Here is a 24,098-nt window from a genome sequence, read left to right as displayed (position 1 = left end):
CTCCTTTGTGGATGGAGGGCAGCAGCTGTGGCTGTGGAGCTGCAGGGACGGAAAGCAGCTGAACCCCGTCCCAGTCCCAAACGCTCTCTTGTGGGCCTTGACGGAGCACGGAGAGCGTGGGATAAGGGTTCTCCGGGTCCCTGTTTGATTTGATCTTTGCAGGAGAACCCTGTGACCTCTGTGAGGTCAGAGATCAGAGAGGGGAAGCTACTTGTCCAGGGTCACACAGCAGTAAAGGAGGAGCTGTGACTCCATCCCTGAACCCCACCACCCTGTGCAGCACTGCTTTGTTTTGGGTGCACGGCTCGGGGTACCCCCGTCCTGACTCCCCACATCGTCCTGGGCCCTGGCCGGGTCATCAGCCTCTAGTTTTCACTTCCAGATGGTTGTGCAGGTTGAGTGCCTGAACGGCTTGGGACCAGGTCGTTTGGATTTTGGAAAATGTTGTTTTGGACTATTTGTGTTTACGTAACGAGACGTCTAGCGGATGGGCCACAAGTCTAAGCACAGAATTTACTGATGTTTTGTATACACCTGATACACGTCTGATGATGATTTTATCTTTTTATTCTTTTAAAAGATTTATTTGTTTATTTGAAAGTCAGAGTTACAGAGAGGCAGAGGCAGAGAGAGAGAGAGAGAGAGAGAGGTCTTCCAATGCTGGTTCACTCCCCAATTGGCCACAATGGCCAGAACTGTGCGGATCCAAAGCCAGGAGTCAGGAGCTTCCTCCAGGTCTCCCACGTGGGTGCAGGGGCCCAAGGACTTGAGCCATCTTCCATGGCTTTCCCAGGTCATAGCAGAGAGCTGGATCGGAAGTGGAGCAGCTGGGACTCGAACCAGGAACCTGATACAGGATGCCCTAAGTGGTGGCCTAACCCGCTGCTCCACCATGCCCACCGCAAGGTGGATTTGCACACTGCTTTTAGTCGCCTGTGTTTGGCCTGTGACCTGACCAGAAAGGCAGGTGTGGAATCGTCCACTTGTGGTGTCACGTCACCCTCCAAGCTTTTGGAGCTTGGATTTCGGGGTTGGGGCGGCTCAGCCCACGCGAGCTGTGCTGGGTGCAGGCAGGGGGCTGCGTTAGGTCCCCGGATCAGACCTGAAGTGGCTCAGAAACCATCCAGCCCCGGCCGTCCTGCTAACGCCCACCCAGGAATCACGCAGCACCAGGGACGGAGCCGGCACCAGGGACGGAGCCGGCACCAGACGTCCCCGCGGCCAGGGCCGGCTCCCAGGAGGCGACGTCAGGTACCCTCCCTCTGCGGGGACCTGGTGGCCGCACTCTGCACCTGTGGGCGGCAGGTCCCCCCGCCCTTGCCTCTGCCCTCCCTGCTTCGGTGAGTCACTGCGGGGAACTGGGGTTCCCTGGCCCCTCCCCTCCCACCCCTCCCCCAACAGCCTGGAGGGCGCATGCTTAAAAGTTGCACCAACTTTGGTCTCTCCAGCCCCACCTCCTCGGAGGGGAGGAGCCTATCAACCACTGTGGGGGCAACAGAGGAAGCACCCTGGGGGGCGGTGGAACCCCCATTGTCCCCTCAAGTCCCCTGGACAACTGGCTGCCTTGGACAAGTGGGCAGAGATCTCCCGGGAGCCGGGTGCCCTTCCCTCCTGATGCTGCAGGGGGCGCTGGGACCCCCTTCCGGGAGGCTTGTGTCCAGTCCTGCCGGACGCCCCCATGGGAGTGCGGGATTGAAACCCCAGTGAGAGGCGCCGGGGAGCACGGTGTTTCAGGATGACTGGTCCACACCTCGGGACGACCCGAGACCCAGCCCGATGCTCCTCCCCCGCGAGCCCGCCTCAGCCGTCTGCCTCTCCTCGGAGGTCATTTCAGGAATCCCGGCGGGCGAGTTTCTCCAGGAGGGACTTTGGGGAAGATCCCATATTTGAGCTGTTCCGTGTCCACGGGGAGGGCAGCTGGGCCCACCCGACGGTCGGATTCAGCGGGTCCACAGGGTAACTTGTAGTAGGTCCCAAGGTCCTGGGGCCGCACTGCACACCCTACTCTGGCCTCTGGAGAGATGATAGCTGCCCAGCCCTGGGTACCCCGAGAACCATCCATGGGGCGTGTAAGGCTCCCTGGAGGCCAGGACCCTCTCTCGGGCTGGTCACTGAAATGTTTCTGGTGATGGCCGCGTGTGCCGTGGTCAGGGCACCAGCAGCGTCAGCCACTTGGTGGGACGGGGGAGGGGAGCAGCTGTGCGCACCAGGAGGCTCTGAGAGGCAGAGGGAGGCACCCACCCTGGGGCCACACCCAGGCTCAGGCCCCGCCCCTTGGGGGCTCCGGAGGTGGCTTCTCCTGAGCCTGGCACTGCCAGGGCGTCTGCTCCCTCTCCCACCCTTGGCACCGCCTGTGGGCACTGTTGGACGAGACACACAGAGCCCTGGCTTCAGGCCGCTCACAGCAGTCAGAGAGACGGGACACGGATAATGGGGCAGGCGGTGGGCTCCGGCATGGGGAGCCCACCCTCTGGGTAGGTTCTCCCAGAGCAGGCATGAGCCAGATCCTCCCTGGTGGAAGGCCTTGCTCAGTTTCCAGGTCACAGCACCCCAGGGTCACTCAGTCCAGCCCCCTGTCTCCAACAAAGACGGCAGGGCCGGTCCCATGGCGGTGGGTCTGTGCCTCATGCTGTTCCAGTTTTGCTTGGTGTCTTTTTTTTTTTTTTAAAGATTTATTTATTTGAAAGTCAGAGTTACAGAGAGAGAGAGAGAGAGAGAGAGTCTTCCATCTGATGGTTCACTCCCCAATTGGCCGCAACGCCCGGAGCTGTGTGGATCCAAATCCAGGAGCCAGGAGCTTCTTCCGGGTCTCCCATGTGGGTGCAGGGGCCCAAGGACTTGGGCCATTCTTCCACTGCTTTCCCAGGCCATAGCAGGGAGCTGGACAGGAAGTGGAGCAGCCGGGACTAGAACTGGCACCCATATGGAATTCCGGAGCTTCAGACAGGGCATTAACCCGCTGTGCCGCAGCGCCGGCCCTGGTGTCTGTCTTGTTAATTCTCGGTGTCTCAGTGTCCTGGCTTGGGCTCCTTCCTCCTGCCTCCCCCACTCCGTTTCTCTCCGTTCCCCCGCGCCGTCAGAGCCCCAGGGCCCCCTAGGACGCTACGATATCTTCTGGTCCCTCCCGGGAAGGCCTCTTTCGGGCTGGGTTTCTCTGCTCTGGCCACAGCCTCAGCCCCTCTCTCCATGAACTTATTCCAAGTCCAGGGCTGGGGACGCATTCCTCGCCCTCTGCCTAGGGATGCCGAGCCCCCTGCCTGGTGAGGGAGCTCGGGGTGGGGGTGGGGCTCCCCTTCCCCGCCCCCCGCCCGGAGTGGGCAGCTGGGACTCCAGGGTCGGGCCCCCGCTGGGCAGGGGCTGATCTTGGTTGGGTCAGGGAGCCTCGTGTTCCAGCCTGCCTGGGGTGGCTCTAGTTCATTCTCTGAAACATTATTTCACTGGACATTTATTGGCTGTCTGTGGTGTTTCGGGCACGGAGGGAGAGAGAATAAATCAAGTGCATCCCCGAAGGAGTCCAGTGAATAATGTTTAAGGTGCCATCCGCCCGCCCTTCCGCCCATTTGTCATTCAGTCATTCATCTACCTATTCACTTATTCCATACATAGTGAGCGTCTATTATGTCACACTCAGAGCCAGGCCCTGGGGACACAGGAATACACCAGACAGTGCCTGCCCTCAGAGTCGCCCCCTAGTGGAGAAAACGAGACGGAGACGCAAACAGACTCACGCCGCTGTGGGCTGGGCTAGGGCAGCCACAGCAGCCCCCACCAGGCCTGGCTCAGCCACGGGTGGGGCTGCCCCGGGGCCGGCTTGGAAGGGGTGTGTGGTGCTGGCTTGCTATAGGCACCCCTGGGCAGGGCGAGGGTTAGGGGCCGTGCCCAGATCCTGCTCGGACGTGCGCCCCCTAAGGCCTGGATGGTGCCTTGCATAGGTGCGCGGGAGAGGGAAGGAAATCCATTTCGCAGCTAGGAAATTATTGAATATTTAGGAGCCGGAGCAGACCGTTTAGAGGGGAAATGAATTCTCTGGCCTCCTCTGGCTGTGATAAATCAGCCCAGTCCTCCTGTTTCTTCATTTTCCTCCACGGGACCGGGCTGGCGCTGTGCTTAGGCAGCGCTAAAGGCATTGTTCTCCCAGAATCGGTGACAGCGGCTTCGCGAGCCACCCGGGAGGCCTGGTGGACCCCGTCGGCCAGGCCCTGCCCGTGCACAGGCCTGGGGCCCAGAGCCGGAGCCTGGGAGCGCGTGGAGCCGGCTGGCTGCCCGTAGTCGCCCACGGAGCCGTCTTCCCTCCCGAGGGTCGAGGTCTTGCCAGGGGAGGGCTGTTGCGCAAGCCCCAAGCCTGGACCCATAGCAGCCGGAGGCCCAACATAAGTGGCTGGGATGGGCCCAGGGCCCGAGCCAGGAGGCAGGAGGATGAGGGAGTGCTGGATTTCAGTTAGACTGAAGGAACGACTTCCCTGTCTGAAGGTGGTTGAGGTTTTGCTCCCCCTAGGTGGTGGTCAGAGCAGAGACTGAGCCCAGGCAGCCCCTGTGTTGCTCTGACGGCCAGCCTGGGCGTGCACTGGCCCCGGCACGGGCTCATCTCCTTTACCAACTCTGCTTCTCCAGCCCGGGGCTCAGCAGAGGTTCTGGTTGGGTCCGGTCCGGTGCCAGCGTGCCTCAGAGACACCCGGGGAGCTGTGGAGGACGTGGGGGGGACAGGTGAGCTGCAGGGCCCAGCTTGCAAACCCCATTGGAGACCAGCGCCCTGGGGGGCGTCTCAGAGGAGGCCCCGCGCCAGGCTTTGAAACAGCTCCCAGCTCCGCAGGCGAGGCGTGCTTGTTGCAAACCTGCAGTAGCACAGCCGGGAATGTTGCAACCTCCCCTCCCCTGCCGAGCACAGGGGAGTGCCTGCACAGCGTTCCTCCAGTCCGTCTGGGACAGCACGTCTGTCTGCCCCCGGCTGCTGCGGTGTTTTGAGCCCAAAGTCGAGTCTGTTTTAAAGGAAGATCTGCCGACAGCTGCTGGGAAACCAGGCCCCGGGTGGCAGGACATGGACACAGCAGACTTTACTGTCCTGGGTGTGTCTCCCCAAGGGGGGCGCCTGTGCGCGGGCAGAGCTCCGTGCAGAGCTGACGGTGGGGGAGCAGGTGCGTGCAGGAGCTCAGGGAGGGGAGGGAGCCAGGGCGGCTCCTCCAGGCCACCAGGCTGCCAGAAGCTGCTGGGAGCACTAGGCAGCCGTGAAAAGGATGCGGTAGCATGGATGGAGCTGTCCTGGCTTGGGGCCCTGGGACACGGCCTCCTGTCCACGTTAGAGGGGAGGGGTGGCCGTTTCTGGAAGAGCGCCCTGTGGGTGGGAAGGAGCTGCTTGTCCCCGCCCACTCCTCTCCCACCTTGAGCCAAACATGAGCCCAGGCAGCGGGAAGAGAGGAGAGAGGGGTGCGCTGCCCTGGGGAGCAACACCTCCCACCGAGGCCAGCCCCTGCCCCCAGCCCCTGCAGGGCCCTCCGTGGGCGGTGACTTCCTGTGAGAGGCCGGCACAGCTTGGGGTTATAAGAACAGGCTTGGGGAATATTCAGGAATGAGTTCAAGGTCCAGTTTTGGCACTTCCTCGCCACAGGCAACTTCTCCCCTGTTTTAAAACCCCAGTCTCCCCACCTGTAAAATGGGTACAGGTGTCCTGCGAGGTGACTTATGTGGAGTGCCTGCCCCAGGGAGAGCCAAGCGGCTCAGCTCTTACTCCTTCCTGTAATCCTTTGATAAGATGTGATTAGGGACACTGGCCCAAGCAGAGTTGTTACAGAGAGGCAGAGAGAGAGAGAGACAGAGAGAGGTCTTCCATCCGCTGGTTCACTCCCCAAGTGGCTGCAATGGCCGGAGCTGCGCTGATCCGAAGCCAGGAGCCAGGAGTTTCTTCTGGGTCTCCCCTGTGGGTGCAGGGGCCCAAGGACTTGGGCCACCTTCCACTGCTTTCCCAGGCCATAGCAGAGAGCTGGATCGGAAGTGGAGCAGTCGGGACTTGAACTGGCGCCCATATGGGATGCCGGCACTTCAGGCGGCAGCTCTACCTGCTAAGCCACAGCGCCAGCCCCCATGCATTAAATTTCAAGCTGAATTGGAGCCTTTGGAGAAAACACTACTTCTCTCCCTCTGTCTCTCTCTTGAGTCTTTAGAGTCTCAACTGAAGGCCAGTGATCCGTTGAACCCTAACGCCTGCTCAGGGCCTGGCACCCAGGCGTGTCCACATGCAGGACCAATGTGCTGCTTACAGCGATGCCATTAAAACCAGAGCGGCTGGGGCTGGTGCCGTGGCTCACTTGGTTAATCCTCCACCTGCTGTGCCGGCATCCCACATGGGTGCCAGGTTCTAGTCCCGGTTGCTCCTCTTCCAGTCCAGCTCTCTGCTGTGACCCGGGAAGGCAGTGGAGGATGGCCCAAGTGCCTGGGCCCTGCACCCACATGGGAGACCAGGAGGAAGCACCTGGCTCCTGGCTTCGGATTGGCGCAGCACTGGCCATAGTGGCCATTTGGGGGGTGAACCAACGGAAGGAAGACCTTTCTCTCTCTCACTAATTATTTCAAATAAAAACCAAAGGTGGCTAGGCCCACCATGTCCCAGGCCTAAAAAAAAAAAAAAAAAAAAAAGAAACCAGAGCGGTGGGTGTTCGGCACAGTGGCTGAGCCGCTCCTGGGGCGCGCACATCTCATACCGAGTCCTGGGTTCAAGTCCTGGCTCCGCTCCTGGCTCTAGCTTCCTGCGGGTGCTCTCCTGGGAGACAGCAGGCGGTGACCCAGCAGCTGAGTCCTCGCCTCCCCGAGGTGGGAGATCCAGGCCGAGTTCCAGCTCCCAGCTTTGGCCTGGCTCAGCCCCTGGTTGTTGCGGGCATCTGGGGAATGAACCAGCAGTTGGGACTCCTCTCTCTCTCTCTCTCTCTCTCTCTCTCTCTCTCCGGCCCTGCTCCCCTCTCAAATAAAATAATAAATAATTTTTTAAAAAGACCATCATGAACACTGGATCCCAGGGGAATATTAGAAGACAGTACCGAGGCCGGTGCCGCGGCTCACTAGGCTAATCCTCCGCCTAGCGGCGCCGGCACACCGGGTTCTAGTCCCGGTCGGGACGCTGGATTCTGTCCCGGTTGCCCCTCTTCCAGGCCAGCCCTCTGCTGTGGCCAGGGAGTGCAGTGGAGGATGGCCCAGGTGCTTGGGCCCTGCACCCCATGGGAGACCAGGAAAAGCACCTGGCTCCTGGCTCCTGCCATCGGATCAGCGCGGTGCGCCGGCCGCAGCGCGCCGGCCGCGGCGGCCATTGGAGGGTGAACCAACGGCAAAGGAAGACCTTTCTCTCTGTCTCTGTCTCTCTCTCTCACTGTCCACTCTGCCTGTCAAAAAAAAAAAAAAAAAAAAAAAGAAGACAGTACCGGCCAAGCCCTTGTGTCCCGGATGCCACGGCTGAGCTCAGAGAGGCTCAGGAGTCACCAGGGCTACACAGCAAGTGGCTGTCGGGGCCGCCACGGAGCCGAGGGCAGCGTGCTCTTCCTGGCCTGTCTTCCTCCGCGCCGCCTCGTGCAGCTTCCTGTCTGTGCCCTGCAGCGGAGTTCAAGGTTTGCAGTGACCGTGAGCGCCACGAAGTCTGGGGCTTTGGCCCATCCACGCTCGGATCCCCGACTTGCACAGTGTGGGGTCCAGCACAGTCGGACGCAGCTTACCCCGCTCCTGCTGCTACCCTTGGCCAAGGGGCTTCATCCCTGTCAGCCTCCATCTCCCCATCTGTGAAAGGGGACCCCGGGGCACCCAGGTCACAGGCACGCGGAGTCATCGCAGGCACAGTGTCGGTGGCGTGAATGGCCGGCTTCGATCCGAGAGCCTGGCTTCCCTGAGACGCCTCCCAGTGCCACCCAGGCAGGCGACAGGGCAGGCAGGAGGCGTCTGTGCAGGACGTGGGGCTGGGGACAGGGGCCGCGCTGGGGACCAAAGGGTGCTCCGGAAGAATCCGATGGAACATTCAGCATCACACGGACCTGCCAGGGAGTGAGGTCTGTCCCAGGGCTGGCTGCGTGGTGGGTGGAGGGTCGCTCCCAGCCTCGGTGTCCCCTCTAGGGGGGCTGCCGCCTGCCCCCTGCCCAATGCAGCTTCCCGGATCCCGCGAGGCTGTGCTGGCCTCTGGGTTCCGCGGCCAGGGCGCTGCGGCCGGTGCACCGCGCTGATCTGACGGCAGGAGCCAGGTGCTTCTCCTGGTCTCCCATGGGGTGCAGGGCCCAAGTACTTGGGCCATCCTCCACTGCACTCCCTGGCCACAGCAGAGAGCTGGCCTGGAAGAGGGGCAATCGGGACAGAATCTGGTGCCCTGACTGGGACTAGAACCCGGTGTGCTGGTGCCGCAAGGCAGAGGATTAGCCTAGTGAGCCGCAGCGACGGCCTGTTATTGTTTTTTTAATTCCACCTCCTGTTCTTTAAACCCAGGAGCCAAATGGGCTGCAGCCATCCTGACGTGAGCATGGGGCGAGGGAAGTGGGTCTCCCTGGGCTGCTGGTCAGGGGCAGGCGGGGAGCCGGGCTCGGGCCGGAGGAGAGGGGGGCTGGGGCGGGGTCTCGGCTCGACCTCTCTGCCCCTGGCGCTGTCTCCAGGAGACTTCTTTGAGTCATGTGAGTGGTGGTGGTGGATGGAATTTTCTTTTAAGATTTTATTTGGGAGGTAGAGTTACAGACAGAGGGAGCAAGAGAAAGAGAGAGAGAGGTCTTCCATCCACTGGTTCACTCCCCAATTGGCTGCAACAGCCATAGCTGCGCTGATCCGGAGCCAGAAGCCAGGAGCTTCTTCTGGGTCTCCCACGTGGGTGCAGGGGCCCAAGGACTTGGGCCATCTTCTTCTGCTTTCCCAGGCCGTAGCAGGGAGCTGGATTGGAAGTGGAGCAGCCGGGACTCGAACCTGCGCCGTGTGAGATGTTGGCACTGCAGGCAGAGGCTTAGCCCAAGAGCACTAATGATGCGCTGGAGCTGAGCCTAAGACGCAATGCAGGTCTGGCGTGTGGATGCCCAGAAATGTTACCAGTCCCCCAGCCAGCAGCCAGGACTGCCAACAACCTCCCTGGGGACCCTGAAAGGCTGGGCCGTGTGGGACCCCACTCCCAGCATCGCGGCCAGGAGCCCGAGCTTCCCTGGCCCTGCCTGGCGGCGTCAGCTCCCGGGCTGCCCCTCGCCAGCTCTGCGCATTCGGGCCTCAGTTTCCTGGTGTGTGAAATGGGCAGCAGCGGCTGCCTCGGGGGTCGCGGTGAGCATCGAGTCGGCTTATCCAGGGGCACGTCCTAGGCTAGAGCCGGGGACACAGTGAGGGCTGTGCAAGTGCTGGGGTGTGTGTGTGTGTGTGTGTGTGTTTTAAAGATTTATTTATTTGAAAGGCAGAGCACGAGAGAGAGAGAGAGAGAGAGAGAGAGAGAGAGAGAGATGTCTTCCTTCCAATGGTCCACTCCCCCCGGGTTACGACAGGCAGATCTGGGCCAGACTGCAACCAGGCCCCTGGAACCCCATCCTGCTCTTGGGGGGCAAGGCCCCAAGCACGGACCACCTCCTCCGCTGCTTCCCAGGTGCGGAGCCCGGCCCACGTGTCGGCTTTGGCTGCGGTGGTTCCTCCCCCGTGTGAATGAGATGGCCCGGGCGTCCTCACCCATCTGCAGGCCGGAGGCCCGGGCCCAGGGTGCTGTGGGGCCGCTTCCTCCAGGGCCTCTCTCCCGGGCTTGCAGGCGGCCGCCTCCCCACTGGGTCCCCCCATGGCCTTTTCCTGTGCATGGACGTCCCGGGTGCCCCCTCTTCTTCTTGTGAGGACCCCGCCACGTCGCGTCAGCCCTCTCCCTGCCACGGCCTTGTTGGGCCTGAGTCACTTCCATGTCCCCAGATACAGTCCCGCTGGGACTTAGGGCTTCGGCAGAGGAGTTTGGGGGACCCAGTTCATCTGTGACACCGTGTGCCGGCCGTCAGTCCAAGGCTGAGCGGCGGCTGCTCCTGGGGCAGGATGTATTTATTTCTCCCAGGATAACCAACCTTGGTGGTCTGCTTGGAGGTCAGGGGGCTCCTGGGCAAGAGACTTTCAGCTTTGACAGCGGCAAGTTGGCCGCCTTTGTCTGCATGGGAGCCCCTCCCTGACTCCCCCTGCTGGCCCCGAGGTTTGCCCATGCCTTGGAGTGACACTGACCATGGATAGGAGTTGGGACAGCCTGTGCCAACTGGGCGGTTGCGGCCATCTGGGGAGTGAAGCAGCCGATGGAGGATTTCTGCCTCTCCCCGCTCTGTGACTCTGCCTTTCAAATCACTCACTCAATCCTGTTCCTTTTTTTTTTTTTTTTTTGGAAGATGTGCCCTTGGTACTTCAGGCCACCAGTGAGCCTCTTGGCCGGGGCAGAGACCCTGCAGCATGGGGGTGGGGGCAGCGAGAGGCAGGGCTTCGAGGGTTAAAGTGACCTGGAGAGAGCGCCTGGCGGAGCGCCGGCCAGCACCAGGGAGGCACTGCCATGATTAACGCGAGTTCAAGGACTTACTCTTCCGGCCTCGTTCAGCAGTGTTTGCGTGTGCTGTGCTAAGAGCTTTCTCTTGATTCTGAGGCGTAATTTGGAGCAAGGTCATATTCCCTGAGACAGGCCTCCTGGCCTCTCCTCTGCCCGCCGAGAACCCTGGGAGCCACCACGGGAGGCAGTCTGGTGGAGGAGGCCCCGGTCCTGGGTCCCTGCTGGCTGCACGCTCTCCTCATCCAGGAGGCAGGGTGGGAGGGCTCTGGAGTGAGCACGCAGATGGCGACGGGCCTCTTCCCTGGTTGACTGGGACAATTCTCCGATTCTTGTTTCCTGCTTCCCCTTCTGTGTGGCTGTGAATGGCCTTGGGCGCACACCTGGGCACAGGGTGGGGGAGGGGCCAGTGCACTCCGAGCAGCTGTGAATGGCCTTGGGCGCACACCTGGGCATGGGGTGGGGGAGGGGGCAGTGCACTCCGAGCAGCTGTGAATGGCCTTGGGCGCACACCTGGACACAGCGGGGGGAGGGGGCAGTGCCCTCCGAGCAGGTGCCCAGCGGATGCCTGCACTGCTGGCCCAGGGCCACAGGTTGACAGGCAGAGGCCATGAAGTTGAAGTGCGATGTTAGCTCCCAGCATCATGGGAAGTATTCAAAGGAGATATTCCCGTCACCACCACCACCCCCGTCACCACATCATCACCATTTCATTTTCACCATCATCGCCATCAGGTCTTGTCTGCGCCCTCCCTTCTTCCCATTCTCCAGAAGAGATAACTGAGACACCAGCACAGTCCGGGACTTGTTCCGGCCGGTTTCACACAGGAGCCAGGCTCCCCACGCCTGCGCGTTTGAGGGATGCTGGTTGAAGCAGACCAGGGCCGGGCAGGCAGGGCAGGGGCCCGAGACTCGGCTCTTGGTCGCTACCACGCGGTACTCACGCTGCCTACGATGGGAAGCGGTTTATTCGGACTCTCAGGTCTCGGGGTTCCCAGCCCAGGACTGGGCACCCCCCTGGTGTGGCCTCCAGGTGCTGGAAGAGTCACAGAGCGTCACCTGGCCAAAGGGGACCTCGTGTCCCCCGTCTCTCACGAAGCCACCAGGATTCAATCACTGTGACGCCTCCCCAACCGCCAAGTGCCGTCTGCCCACGTCCCAGCGGCCTCACCTGAAAACACGGCCATTGCATGCAGCTCCCACCCTCTGAGCGCCGTGAGCACTGGCTTGGACGAGGCTTGGACACGTCAGACATTGGGGGCACGTGCTATGCAGACCACAGCGCACGCGCGTTGGTGCGCCGGCCTCCCTTGGAACCCTCTCGATGGAAAGGCCCTTGGGGATGGTCCCACCTCCTTGCAGACACCACCGCTGGGGCCAGGCTTCTTCCTCTTGGATCCCTCCCTCGGTGGCTCTGTTCCTTCCGCTGCCCAGCAGCCCGTGGGAGCCCCACAGGGCAAGGAATGGCGGCCAACGCAAGGGAGGCTGGGACCTGCCCACAACCACGTGGATGATCTTGGCAATGCATCTTTCAGCTTTAAGTTGAGCCCAGAGCCCTGCTCAGTGGGCCACTCCAATCTCGCGGGAGACCCAGAGCCAGCCAGCTAAGCTACTGTCGATTCCTGACCCCAGGGAGCTGCACGCCATGACCGATATGGGTCATTTGAACCTGCTAAGTTTCGGGGTAATGTGCAACAGATAAATAACACCCATGGGTATCGGCCTGAACACCCTCCCTGCCCAAGACTGGCTGTTTATCCAACTTGCTGCTGCTTTTATTTATTTATTTATTTAAGATTTATTTATCTATTTGAGAGGCTGAGTTGCAGAGAGAGACAAGGAGAGAGAGACAGAGAGAGAGGTCTTCCGTCTGCTGGTTCACTCCCTAAATGGCTGCGACAGCCGGAGCTGGGCTGATTCTTGATCCAGAGCCAGGAGCCAGGAGCTTCCCCCACATGAGTGCAGGGGCCCATCACTCAGGCCAGTTCTACCGTTGTCTCAGGCCATTGACAGGGAGCTGGGTTGGAAGTGGAGCGGCCAGGACTTGAACCGGTGCTCATTAGGGATGCTGGCGCTGCAGGCGGAGGCTTAGCCCACTAAGCCACAGCGCCCAACTCGCTGCTTCTCTCTGGGCCTGTTAACTGCAGAAGGCTCGGAAAACCATGGCAGCCACGGGATGGTCCAAGAGTGGGCATGGAGGGAGCCTGGTGCCACTGAGGCCCCTTGGGGAGGCGCTCTGGAGGGAGGTGTGGCCAGGCCTCCCGCCCGGTCACTCCAGGAAACGCTGGGCTCTGCGGGCCTCCCGCTGGCTGCTGAAATGAGTGCCCTGCCCGGGGAGGCGGCGCACGGCTTCCCCCAGGCTCTCAGATGGGTCTGTGGCTTCCTGCACACGACGCATCGTAGGTGGGGGTAGGGGACCTGTGGGCAGGCTGTGCCAGTCAGGGCTGGCATCGGGCTCCTCGCTCCACACACTGCTCCAGGGGCAGGGCCGCTGCGGCGGGCTGGAGGGGCTGGGCAGAGGGCCCCTGGGGGGCAGGTCCCCTGCCAGGACAGCAGGTCACTCAGCCCCGAGCCGGGACCGAGGGCAGCTCTTTCCTCCACTGTGTCCCCACCTCTGCCTGCTCTTCTTTTCTTTTTTAAAGATTTATTTATTTATTTGAAAGTCAGAGTAACAGAGGGACACAGAGAGAGAGAGAGAGAGAGAGAGAGAGAGAGAGAGGGAGGTCTTCTGTCCACTGAGTCACTCCCACGTGGCTGCAATGGCCAGGGCTGGGCCAGGCTGAAGCCAAGAGCCAGGAGCTTCTTCCGGGTCTCCCACGTGGGTGCAGGGGCCCAAGGACTTGGGCCACCTTCCACTGCTTTCCCAGGCTACAGCAGAGAGCTGGGTTGGAAGTGGAGCACCCAGGACTGAAACTGGTGCCCATATGGGGTGCTGGCACTGCAGGTGGTGGCTTTACCTACTGCACCACCGTGCCAACCCCTTCCCCTGCCTTTTCACGGGGAGTAAGTGGGGTGGAAAGTTCTGGAGGTGCCCAAAGTCAGCCACCTTTGTGTCTGGGGCCATGGCAGGTACCCGGATGCCAGGCAGGCGGGAATTAGAAGTGGTAAAGGGAGCGCAGGCTGCTAGGAACAGCGTGGCCCCTGCCTGTCCCTTCTACCCCCAGGAGATCCCTTCCCTTCTAGAACGTTCTGCTAAGTGCCAGGAGCATGGGAAGAGTGTTTCTGGAAGGATCCAGGGTTCAGGGGCTCCAGTCATGGATTCCATCACTAGCGTCACCTAAGGAAGGGGACTGGTGTGAGTCTGGAGCGCCTGCCGCTGCAGGGAACTCTGGGAGGTCCCCGCACACTGGGAGTCCCAGGTGCAGCTCAGGGGACTCTGGGAGGTCCCCGCACACTGCGAGTCCCAGGTGCAGCTCAGGGGACTCTGGGAGGTCCCCGCACACGTGTGCAGCTCAGGGGACTCTGGGAGGTCCCCGCACATGTGTGCAGCTCAGGGAACAGATTTAGCGACTCCGGATGACTCGTCCAGGGCGGCCCAGCTCTTCTGTGCGGGCCGGGGTCTGAACCCAGCCCACGCCTTTTCCCTCGCACCTCTCCGCCCGCCCCGCCCAGGTGTCGGGTGTGGGGGTGGCTGTGCTGTTACTGCTGCCTAACAAACAGTGCCCGCTTCAAGCTCCGCACAACTCAGGATTACCCCCCCCCCCCCGCCCGGGCTCACAGTGCCCGCTCGCTCACCGCCTCCGCTGGGGGCTGCAGGCTGGGCCGGGGGGCTTGCTCTGCGCTTACTCAGCTGGGAGAAACCTGCTGTGTCTCCTACGGCTTCATCTTGGATCCGGTGCCCCTGTCCTGTGCTCACCCTCCCAGGCGAGTTCCCTGGCCAGCCCAAGCCCTCCTGGGCCAGGGGTGGGAATATTGCTGTCTCCTTGGTGCAAGGCACAGCAAAGTCACCGAGCAAAGCTCCCTCGCCTCACTCTCTCCCAGGGAGGCAGGAAGATAGGGAGTAACAGTCCAGGCGTCCCTGGGGGAGGCAGAGGCAGGAACACAGGCTGCCCGGGGCTCCTCACACCCTGCGGCCGGCTCTCGGCTGCAGGATGCACCAGGGTTACGTCATCCTACCAGAGCAAGCGGCTTCCACCTACAGGCAGGCGCCGTGCCTTCTTAGCCCACCCCCCCATTTTTATTTTATTTTATTCTGATTGAAAGAGCTATCTGATACTCAAGCATAGAAGTGACAGCAATGGAAAATACAGGTTTATTTATTTATTTGAAAGGCAGAGTTGCAGAGGGCGAGGGGGAGGAGTGGGAGCGGGGATGGAGGGCGATCTTTCACCTGCTGGTTTATTCCCCAAATGGCCACAGCAGCTGGGGCTGGGCCAGGCCACAGCCGGACGCCTGGAACGCCATCCATTCTCCCACGCGGCTGGCAGGGACTGGGGTGCTTAGACCACGCTCTGCTGCTTTCCCAGGCCCCTTAGCAGGGAGCCGGCTCAGAAGTGGAGCCGCCGGGACTTGAACCTGCGCTCGTATCCGATGTTAGAGTCGGCCTTGCAGGCAGCAGCTGAACCCTGGCCGGCCCAACAGGAAGAGGTTTGCCAGGTGTGTCTTTGCATCGGTATGACAGGTGTGTCAGAACCGTCGTGTCCAGGGAGACGGGTTTCAGAGATGCTGAATGTAGGTGTGTCTTGGCATTGATGACGTCATGCTGGCTCTGTTGGATGCTGCTTGAAGGCGTACATGGATAAGCTCATTTGTATCGCAAGACAGCACAAGTAGAGAATATTATTGTGCCCATTTTGAAGATGGGTAGAGCGAGGCTCAGAGCGACCAGTTGTCGTGCTCAGGACCCACAGTTGGTAAGTGGAACTGCTGGGATTTGGAGTTCTGAGCATCGGACTCCAGCTGCTACATGAGTAAGAGCGCGGGCATGGAGACAGATGTGCCTCGGTCTCCTCATCTGTCAAGTGGGGTGATAGAAGTAACTGCGTTTGGAAAGACAGCGCCGAGCACAGAGCACTCGGTGCACACGGGTCACTCCGGGGTCCCAGAAGACTTCCGCCCCCCTGAAGCTGTGACGCCCCAGAGAGACCCCACCAGCAGCTGGCTGATTTGCAGGCGTCTTAGAAATTTGTTGTGAGGGAAGCAAAACGCGTATGCAGTTCGTGTGCCTTCATTTAATCAAAAATGTTTGCCTACCGCGGGCAGGTGGTACCCGGTGGTATTGGACTGGAAACCAACGATTCGGGAGACAGGGCTGGGGGTGGGCAGGCAGCCTCGGTGTCCAGTGCCAGTTCTCGGCTCCACCCGGGGCAGCCTGGGCGCCGGCTCCACACAGCTCCTTGCTGGTGCAGACCCCGGCGGCACCGGCGACGGCTCAGCTGCCTGGCTTCCAGCCTCCTCTGCTCAGTGTCCAGCTGCCAACTTCAGCCCCAGCCAGGGCTCGTCGTGGGCCTCTGCGGAGTGGACCAGCGGATGGAGCGCACTCTCTCTCTCTCTCTACCTCTTTAATAAGTAAAAATTCTAAAAATTGAGATGTAGTTTCTGTACAATGAGACACTCAAGAGTTCAGTTACAAGGATTTTCACCAATTTGTTTATATACCTGCACCCATCACCACCCTAAGTGTGAATCAGTAAAAATTACTATAAAAGTGTTTATGAGAGGCATTTCCACCACCCCAGAAATTCTCACCCTGCCTCCTTTCAGTAAAATGCCCCCACCCCCACCCCAGGCACCTGCTGTGGGAATTCTGTCCTTGTAGATTACCCTGCCTGTTCCTTCTCTGAAACGTACAGGCTGTGCTGTTCTGGGTCTGGCTTTCCCGTATCGTTTTGTTGCTGTTGTCCCAGGAGCGCAGGTTATGCGTTCACTGCCTCCCGCACCCTTCTGAGCCGCTGTCTGGAAAGGGAGCTGGGCCCTTTAAGGGCCCCCCTGGCCAGCAGGCGGGCTCAGGCAGCAGGGGGCACTGGGGACCAGGGGCCTGCCTCCCAGCACGTGGGGCCCTGCCTCCCAGCACGTGGGGTCCTGCCTCCCAGCACGTGGGCGCCAGCCGCTCGCTCAGCAGCCCCCAGCCCCCATCTCCACCTTCGGGCAGCTCTGCCGGGGTCCCCGTGAGCCGCCTCCCCTCCTGAGCAGCTGTGGTTTGGGGTGAGTGCCCCAGCTCCGACTTCTAGCAAGTTCGCCGGTGTGGAATTTCTTTTTCCAGACTTAACTTGGCCGTGTGTGGGTGTGTGGTGGGGGGGTGGGGTCACTGCCCTGCCCTCTTCCCAAGGTTGGACTTGGGGCCCCAAGGAGGGGTTGCTTCTCAGGGGGCTACCTCTTTTCCTGCCTTCCTGGGGAGGGTTCCTTAGGGCTCTGCCTCAGCCCTGGGGTGGGGGTGCCTCCGTGGGGGCTGGCTCAGCCTGGGGGCCGTGTTTGGGCTCTGGGGTGGAGAGGCTCCTCCTTGGAGCAGGGCCCACCTGGGGGCTGTGTCCCAGGCCTGGGGGTGGGCTCCGTTTGGTCTGGGGGTCTCTCAGCCCTGGTGGGGGAGCTCCGCGCTGGGGTTTCCCTGAGCTGGGGGAGGGGCATTTTTGAGGACCGGGTCTCTGCCCTGGGTGGGCGTCTCTTGGGACCTCTCAGGCTCTCCCGGGGGGCTGGGCCCCCGTCCTGGGGGGAGTCTTCCTGGGGGGACTTTGCTTCCATCTTGGAGTTCTTTGGAGCTGCCCTGGGGGGCCCTGCTTCAGTGCTGGAGGTTCTCAGTGCCCTTGGTGAGGGGTCCGTCCCAGCCCTGGGGGTCCTCTCCCTCAGTGCAGCCGTCAGCTCCGGGGTGGGGGGTGGGGTGGGGTGGGGGGTGGGGTGGGGCGGGGCGGGCAGTGGCTGCTGCTTCTGCTAACTCCAGTTCTCTGCCCCTTCCTGGTCAGCTCCGGGGCAGTCGCTGGTCCGCTGTGTGCCACTGCTGTTAGGGTCACAGCATGGGCTCCTTCTCTCGCTGGGTGGCAGCAGTGACCCCCTGGAGAGGCACCTGCAGCCGGTGGCGTCTGGGGCTTGGGCTCGGTGCGGTGGCTGAGGGTGGGGTCCAGTTCCTTGCCGGTGGGCAGTGGGATGCGTGGCGGAGGCACGTGGTGGCGTCACAGTGCGTGCAGCTGTCGCCGGGACGCGTCCCTTGGGGCTGGGGGGACGCTGCTCTTGACTGTGTGGCTGGGGCGGGCGCTGGAGCTCGGAGAGAGAACGGGGCAAGCTCAGGCCTTTAGCTCTGACCCCAGGCCTGGGCTGTGAGGGCCGAGGCCTCCCGGGAGCTGTCACTGCCCGCAGCCCGGGGCCTGGTCCCCGGGAAGACCACACTCTGGGCACTGCTGTCGGCGGGGTGGCATCTCGAGTTTCGCATGTGAAAGTTGGGGCGTTGGTTGGGAACAAAGGGGGTCCTGCCCCGTGGGGTCCACAGGGCCCACGTGGAATGGGAGGAGTCGGAATGCCCAGGCAGCTCAGGGGGACCCGAGCCCACCGCTGTCGGGGGACACTCAGTTCCTGTGTGTAAGAAAGCCCTGCGGGGCTGGCGCTGTGGCGTAGTGGGTTAACGCCTTGGCTTGTAGCACCACATTTCTTATGGATGCGGGTTCAAATCCCGGTTGCTCCATTTCTAATCCAGCTCTCTGTTATGGCCTGGAAAAGCAGTGGAAGATGGCCCAAGTGCTTGGGCCCCTGCACCCACATGGGAGACCTGGAGGAAGCTCCTGGCTCCTGGCTTTGGATCAACCCAGCTCCTGCTATTGTGGCCATTTGGGGAGCGGATGGAGGACCTCTCTCTCTCTCTCTCTCTCTCTCTGGCTCTACCTCTCTCTAACTCTGTCTTTCAAATAAATAAAATAAATCTTAAAAATAAATAAATAAAGCCCTGTGCTCCCCCTGCCCCGTCGGCACCTGCCAGCGAGGCTCACAGCCCAGCCTGCTCCACGGGGCCAGGTGCACGCCAGCCCCTAGAGGAGCACGGGAGGACCCACGAGACTTTGCTCCGAGGACGTGTGTGGGACTGGACTTGGGAGGGCACTGTCCCGCTAGATGGGGCTAACGCCAGGGAAGCTGCATCTCATCGCACCACGCGCCCCGTAAGGGCGGGGCTGTGCTCCGGGAAACTCGCTCCCAGGTGGCTTCGTCCCTGGTGAGTGCCATGGAGCGTGCTTGCATGAATTACGATGCTGTGACGGCACCAGGCAATGTACTCTTTGAGAGGCAGAGAAAGTGAGAGAGAGAGAAAGAGAGAGAGAGACAGAGAGAGCAAGCAGGTGGGAGAGTGAGAGAGAGCGCATGAGCAGGTGGAAGAGAGAGAGAGAGAGAGCAGGTGGGAGAGAGAGAGAGAGCGTGTGAGCAAGTGGGAGAGAGCGAGCAGGTGGGAGGGAGAGAGAGTGAGCAGGTGGGAGAGAGAGAGCGAGTGAGCAGGTGGGAGAGAGAGAGAGCAGGTGGGAGGGAGAGAGCGAGCGAGCAGGTGGGAGAGAGAGCAAGTGCTCTCAGTGGCTGGTTCATTGCCCGGCTGCCTGCAGTGGCCGGGGCTGCTCTGAGACCAGAGCCAGGAGCTGGGACAGCTCTGTCCAGGTCTCTCAGGCCGGCCGCCGCTGCTGCTTCCCAGGGTCTGCACGGGGAAGCTGGAATTGGACGCAGGCACTCCGGGCTGGACGCGGGCCTCTTCAGTGTCCTGCTCCGTGGACATGACCTTGCGTGGCCACCGTTGCGCTGCGGTTCGCTGGGGGTGCCCTCCCGTGGCACCTGACCGTACTCGCTCGAGTGGCTGAGTTGGCAGGTTGCCATGAGCCTATAGTTAGTGCTGGGGGTACCGTGATGTGAAAGAGGGAGACGGGGTGGGGGCCTGCGTGCACCCACCTCTTCTGTAAGAGGGACCAGAGACGGAGACATGGAGAAGCAGATGCGTGTGCGGGAGGGGAGAGGTGGCGGTGCTGTGGCTCAGTGGGTTAAGCTGCAGCCTGCAGCGTGGGCATCCCATGGGAGCGCCGGTTCGAGTCCCGGCTGCCCCACTTCCGATCCAGCTCCCTGCTAATGCTTCCGGGAAGGCCGCGGAGGATGGCCCAAGTGCTTAGGTCCCTGCCACCCATGTGGAGACCTGGATGGAGTCTGGCTTCTGGCTTTAGCCTGGCCCAGCCTGGACCATTGCAGCCATCTGGGGAGTGAACCAGTGGATAGAAGATTCTTCTCTCTCTGTCTCTCTCTCTGTAACTCTGCCTTTCAAATAAACAAATACATAAATCTTATGTCTCAGGGGGCTGGCATTGTGGCTTAGCAGGTTAAACTGCTGCCTGTGGCACCGGTATCCCATATGGGTGCCGGTTTGAGTCCCGGCTGCTCCACTTCCAGTCTAGCTCTCTGCTGTGACCTGGGAAAGCAGTGGAGGATGGCCCGAGTGCTTGGGCCCCTGCACCCACGTGGGAGACCAGGAGGAAGCTCCAGGCTCTGGCCTGGCCCAGCCCTGGCTCTTGTGAACATCTGAGAAGTGAGGCACAGATGGAAGATCTCTTCTCTGTCGCTTCGCCTTTCAGATAAATGAAAACAGGTATTGAAAAAAATCCGTAATACCATAGAAACGCCCTGGGGACGGCTGGCGTCCTGTATTCTTTCGGGAATAACAAGGAAAGACCCCTTCGTGTGTTCAGTAGATGCAGTTCTTTCTCAAACATATTTGACCCACCTCTGGGTGAGCCCGTGGGTGGGGCCTGAGCGACACAGCCCTGGGCGGGCCAGCCCCGCCCCCCGGCTTGAGGCTTCTGGTAGGAGTGGTGAGCACTCGTCTTGTTTGCCAATGCCACGGTCTTCCCAGACCCTGAAGGCCTTGGAAAGCCGGGGGCCCCGGAGGGAGGGGCCCGCATCTCAGTAAACCTCCTTCGACTCCTGTCCCCCAGGGCCTTGCTTCATGGGGCGGTGGAGGTGGCCAGACGGTCCTGGGGTGGCCAGGCGGTGGCCCTGAACTGGTCCCGGGGGACCCTCTAGCGCTGGGTCAGCATGGGGGCTTCTCACAGTCGGGTGGCAGGAGTCTGCTCCCAGCCGGTGCCCGTGGACCTGGCTGTCCATGCCCATGCCAAGACCGTCTCCCACACTCACAACTGCACTTAGCGCCCAGCCAGCTTCTCCCCAGGCGCCTTTTAAAACAGATTTATTTTTATTTTTTTGAAAGGCAGAGTTACAGAGAGAGAGAGGTCTTCCATCCGCTGGTTCACTCCTCAGATGGCCACAACAGCCAGGGCTGGGCCAGGCTGAAGCCAGGAGCTTCTTCTGGGTCTCCCCTGTGGGTGCAGGGGCCCAAGCACTTGGGCCATCCTCTGCTGCTTTCCCAGGCCATAGCAGAGAGCTGGATCCGAAGTGGAGCAGCCGGGACTTGAACTGGCGCTCTGTGGGATGCTGGTGTCACAGGCGGTGGCTTTACCTGCTATGCTACAGCACCGGCCCTCCATTGCCTTTTGTGTACAAGCGTTGGCAAGGCCTTAGCAGAGCATCCGTGGAGCTGTGTCCGAATTCGAGCAGCGGTCAGCGTGGTCTGCCGGCCCGTGGGCCCCCAGTGTCCTCGTCTCCTGGGCAGAGCTGGAGCTGTGTTGCTGTGCAGGAGCGGCGGGGGCTGGACGGCTTCCCACGGCAGCTGAGGCCATACAGGGAAGGCGTGCGCTGGTTCCGGCCACCGCTTCTCCACGCACCCTTCTGGGCTGCTGCGTGGGAAGGGAGCTGGGCCCTTTAAATTCCCCCCTCCCCCGCCGGCAGCGGACCAGGCTGGGGCAGCAGGGGGCGCTGGGGAGCGCAGACCGGCCTCCCCAGAGTGTGTGCACCAGGGCCTCCCGCAGCGGCCAGGCGCAGCCCCCAGCTCCCCTTTCTGGCCCCTCTGCAGGGGGAGCCCCACAAGTGAAGAGGCCCCAGAGCAGCTGGGATTTGGGGTGAGTGCCCCAGGCCGGGCTTCGGGCAAGTTGGGCTGGTTCCACATTTCTTTTTCCACGCTAACTTCTTGGCCAAGTGGGGGGTCACTGCCCTACCCCTTCCCAAGGTCGGCACTTGGGCCCCCAAGGTAGGGGGTGCCCTACCTCGGCCCTGGGGGCAGCCCAGGTGGGCAGACTCCCCTGGGAGCGTGGGAGTGGGGGTCTTCTCCTGCTTCAGCCCTGGGGCGGGGTCTTCGCTATGCTGTCTCAGCACTGGGGCTGGGGGACCCTCCCTTGGGGGGACTCTCTCAGCCCTGGGGGTAGCAGCTACTCCTTTTATTGTTTTTTAAAAAATTTCATTTGAGTAGCAGAGAGAGGAGCTCGGGTTCTCTGGTTCATTCCCCAAGTGCCTGCAGCTGGGCCAGGCGGACACTGGGAGCCAGGAAGGCAATCAAGGCCTCCCACGTGGACGGAGGACTTGAACCCAGGCCCTCCCACGTGGGACGCCGGCGTCTTACCAGTAGGCTAAGTTCTTTTCATTGCATCGTAGCCAATCTCCCATCGTAGTCATTGTCCTTTCTGTAAGTTGCCCTGTTCGGGCGACCGTGCGGTCCCTGCTCGGCCTGGTGCGCGTGGGCCCGGGTTGCTGGTGCCTGGGTGCTTCCGGCCGGGGGCTGTGAGCACACCCTGCCCCTCGTCCTCACGGTGGACACGGCTCCTCTGGCCTCCGTCTCAGAGCTCTCGTATGGAGACCACAGGGCTGCCTCTCGCGTGTCGGGAGGGTGCCGCACACCTCTGAGTGTTTCCTGGGTCTGTTTCTTACAGTCGTGGTGGGGGGAGGGGGGTTCCATGCGGATTTGGAGGGCTGGCTCAGCCTGGTGTGAGCCGGATGAATGTGGAAGCACCGTCTAGGGCCTCCGGCCGTGTCACCTGGCTGTCTCCTGGTTCCTGATCTGTGAAATGGGCCTTCGCTTGGGCAGCTGCTGGATGGTGGCAGGACTGCGCCTGCTCCTGGGCACAGCCCTTGGCAAGCAGCAGGTGCACCGTGGGCGGCAGCCCGGCTGACCCGTCCCAGGCCTCCCCTCCACAGACCAAGAGCCCAGCGGGGTGAGAAGGGGCCTGGTGCTGCTTTCCAGGGCCTGGGCCCTTGGTGGCCGTGGCTCTGGACTCTCTACCTGGCCCCTGCCCGTCCAGGCCTGCAGGGACTGGTCAAGTGTCCGTCTGTTGAGGGATTGACGAGCCTCGTTAGTGCCAGGGCAGCCCAGGAGAGGGATGGCTCGGCGGGGTCAGTGACTGGGCGCAGCGGTGACATTTAAATGAGGTCGCACTCGTCCAGGTCCTCACTGGAGGCAGCCAGGCCCCTGCGGTGCGGCGGGGCTGGTGGGGGTGGGGCTTCGCTGCAGAGAGGCAGGAGGGGGCTACTGTATGGGAACCCGGGGGTGGGGGTCACTGTGGCGTTCAGCGAGAGCTGAGAGGACAGGGCCCAGCGCAAGCCTGGCACGCGGCAGGTGCTTCCTAAATGCCCGTTTCTGCTTCTCTCCCTGCTGCCCCGGGGCTGAGCCGGGCTGCTGGCCCGAGCTGTTGGTACAGACTCCGCGTGGCCGGGCCTCTGGAGTGTCATCTGTACAATGGGACAGCTCCAGCGTGGGCAGGGGGATTTCTGAGTTCAGGGGCCCAGCCTCGCTCTGTTCTCAACACACCACTTTGCTCTGATGCTGAACCCAGCGGACCCCTCCCCCGCCACCAGGCGCCTGTGCCGCGGGTGTAGACATCGCGGGCTCCTCTCTGCGGGGGGCAGGAAGCTGTGGGGGCCTGAGCGGCTCACCTGAGGTCCCGATCCCTGATCCTCCTGTTTTCTTGGAGGGATGTGGCTTCGGCCGCCCAGTCCCTAACCTTCGCCCTCCATGGTGGCACTAACACCCCTGACCTGGAGGCCCTCGGGGGCTCCCGGGGACTGGAGAGGGCCGTCCGGTGTTTGCAGGAATGGATTGGCTTGAGTCCAGCAGAACCGAGTCCGCAGGCCCTCGGGGTCTGCTGCCCCCTCCCGGGAGCCCACACTGTCCCGTGCAGGCTCTGGAGCGAATCTGGGCTCCCAAGTCTGGGCTCCCATGAGTTTGTAGCAGGACCCCGACTGCGGGGCTGGGGCCTTTGCTCCGCTCCCGTGACTACCTCCCCGCTCCAGCACAAACCAGCCCCCAGCCCCCAGCCACAGGGCGCGGGGTCTCCCCTCCCCCTCTCGCTGGCCGCACCCGGGGCAGCGGCTGCCAGGGGCTCGCAGGAGTTGGCGTGGAAGGGATGAGAAAGCCTGCTGGGGGCGCGGGGGGAGGTCCCGCTCCCTGGGGCCCCCGACACTGTGGCTCCAGCTCGGCAGTGGGCTTCTGCCGCCTTCAGCTCTGCCTGGGTTCGGGGTCGTGCAGGGCCAGGTGGGCTGGGGCCCTGTCCACGAGCTCCGGCCGTGGCCAGGCTGAAGCCAGGAGCCAGGCAGTCCCTCCAGGTCCCCCCCGGGAGTGGGAGACTCCATTCTCCTGCCAGTTCCCTGGGGGCAAAGACCACAGCCCTGCTCACAAACCGGCTTACGTGGAGTTGCATATGGGGCCATGGAAGTACAGGGGTGGAGGGAGTAGCAGAGAGGGCTTCCCGGAGGAGGTTACATCGGAGTGAAATCTTTAAACACAAATAGATAGAAGCCCGACAGGGACAGGGGCTGAACAAAGGCCAGGCCAAGAGGCAAGAGGGCCCCGTCG

At 61.9% G+C, this 24,098-nt stretch overlaps 1 protein-coding gene across 6 annotated transcripts in view; it reads left to right on the top strand.

Moving 5' to 3' along the window:
* The first annotated feature begins 16,510 nt into the window (after positions 1-16,510).
* ACTL8 (actin like 8) overlaps positions 16,511-24,098 on the top strand; it is a 64,276-nt gene continuing 56,688 nt past the window's right edge. Inside the window, exon 1 of one of the 6 annotated variants that reach the window (XM_089299248.1) lies at positions 16,511-16,621. The gene's annotated coding sequence lies outside the window, so the exon portion shown is untranslated. Of the gene's footprint in view, positions 16,622-18,474; positions 18,609-20,863; positions 21,376-21,768; positions 21,936-24,098 lie in introns of those variants that run through there. The other 5 variants (XM_089299247.1, XM_089299244.1, XM_089299249.1 and 2 more) reach the window with 5 other exon arrangements.

This window comes from Oryctolagus cuniculus, chromosome 7, assembly GCF_051225735.1.
Source record: "Oryctolagus cuniculus isolate XC-2025 breed Fujian yellow rabbit chromosome 7, ASM5122573v1, whole genome shotgun sequence".
Taxonomy (NCBI): domain Eukaryota; kingdom Metazoa; phylum Chordata; class Mammalia; order Lagomorpha; family Leporidae; genus Oryctolagus; species Oryctolagus cuniculus.
The sequence above is the reverse complement of the archived record's forward strand: the minus strand, read 5'-3'. Positions and strand labels throughout refer to the sequence as shown.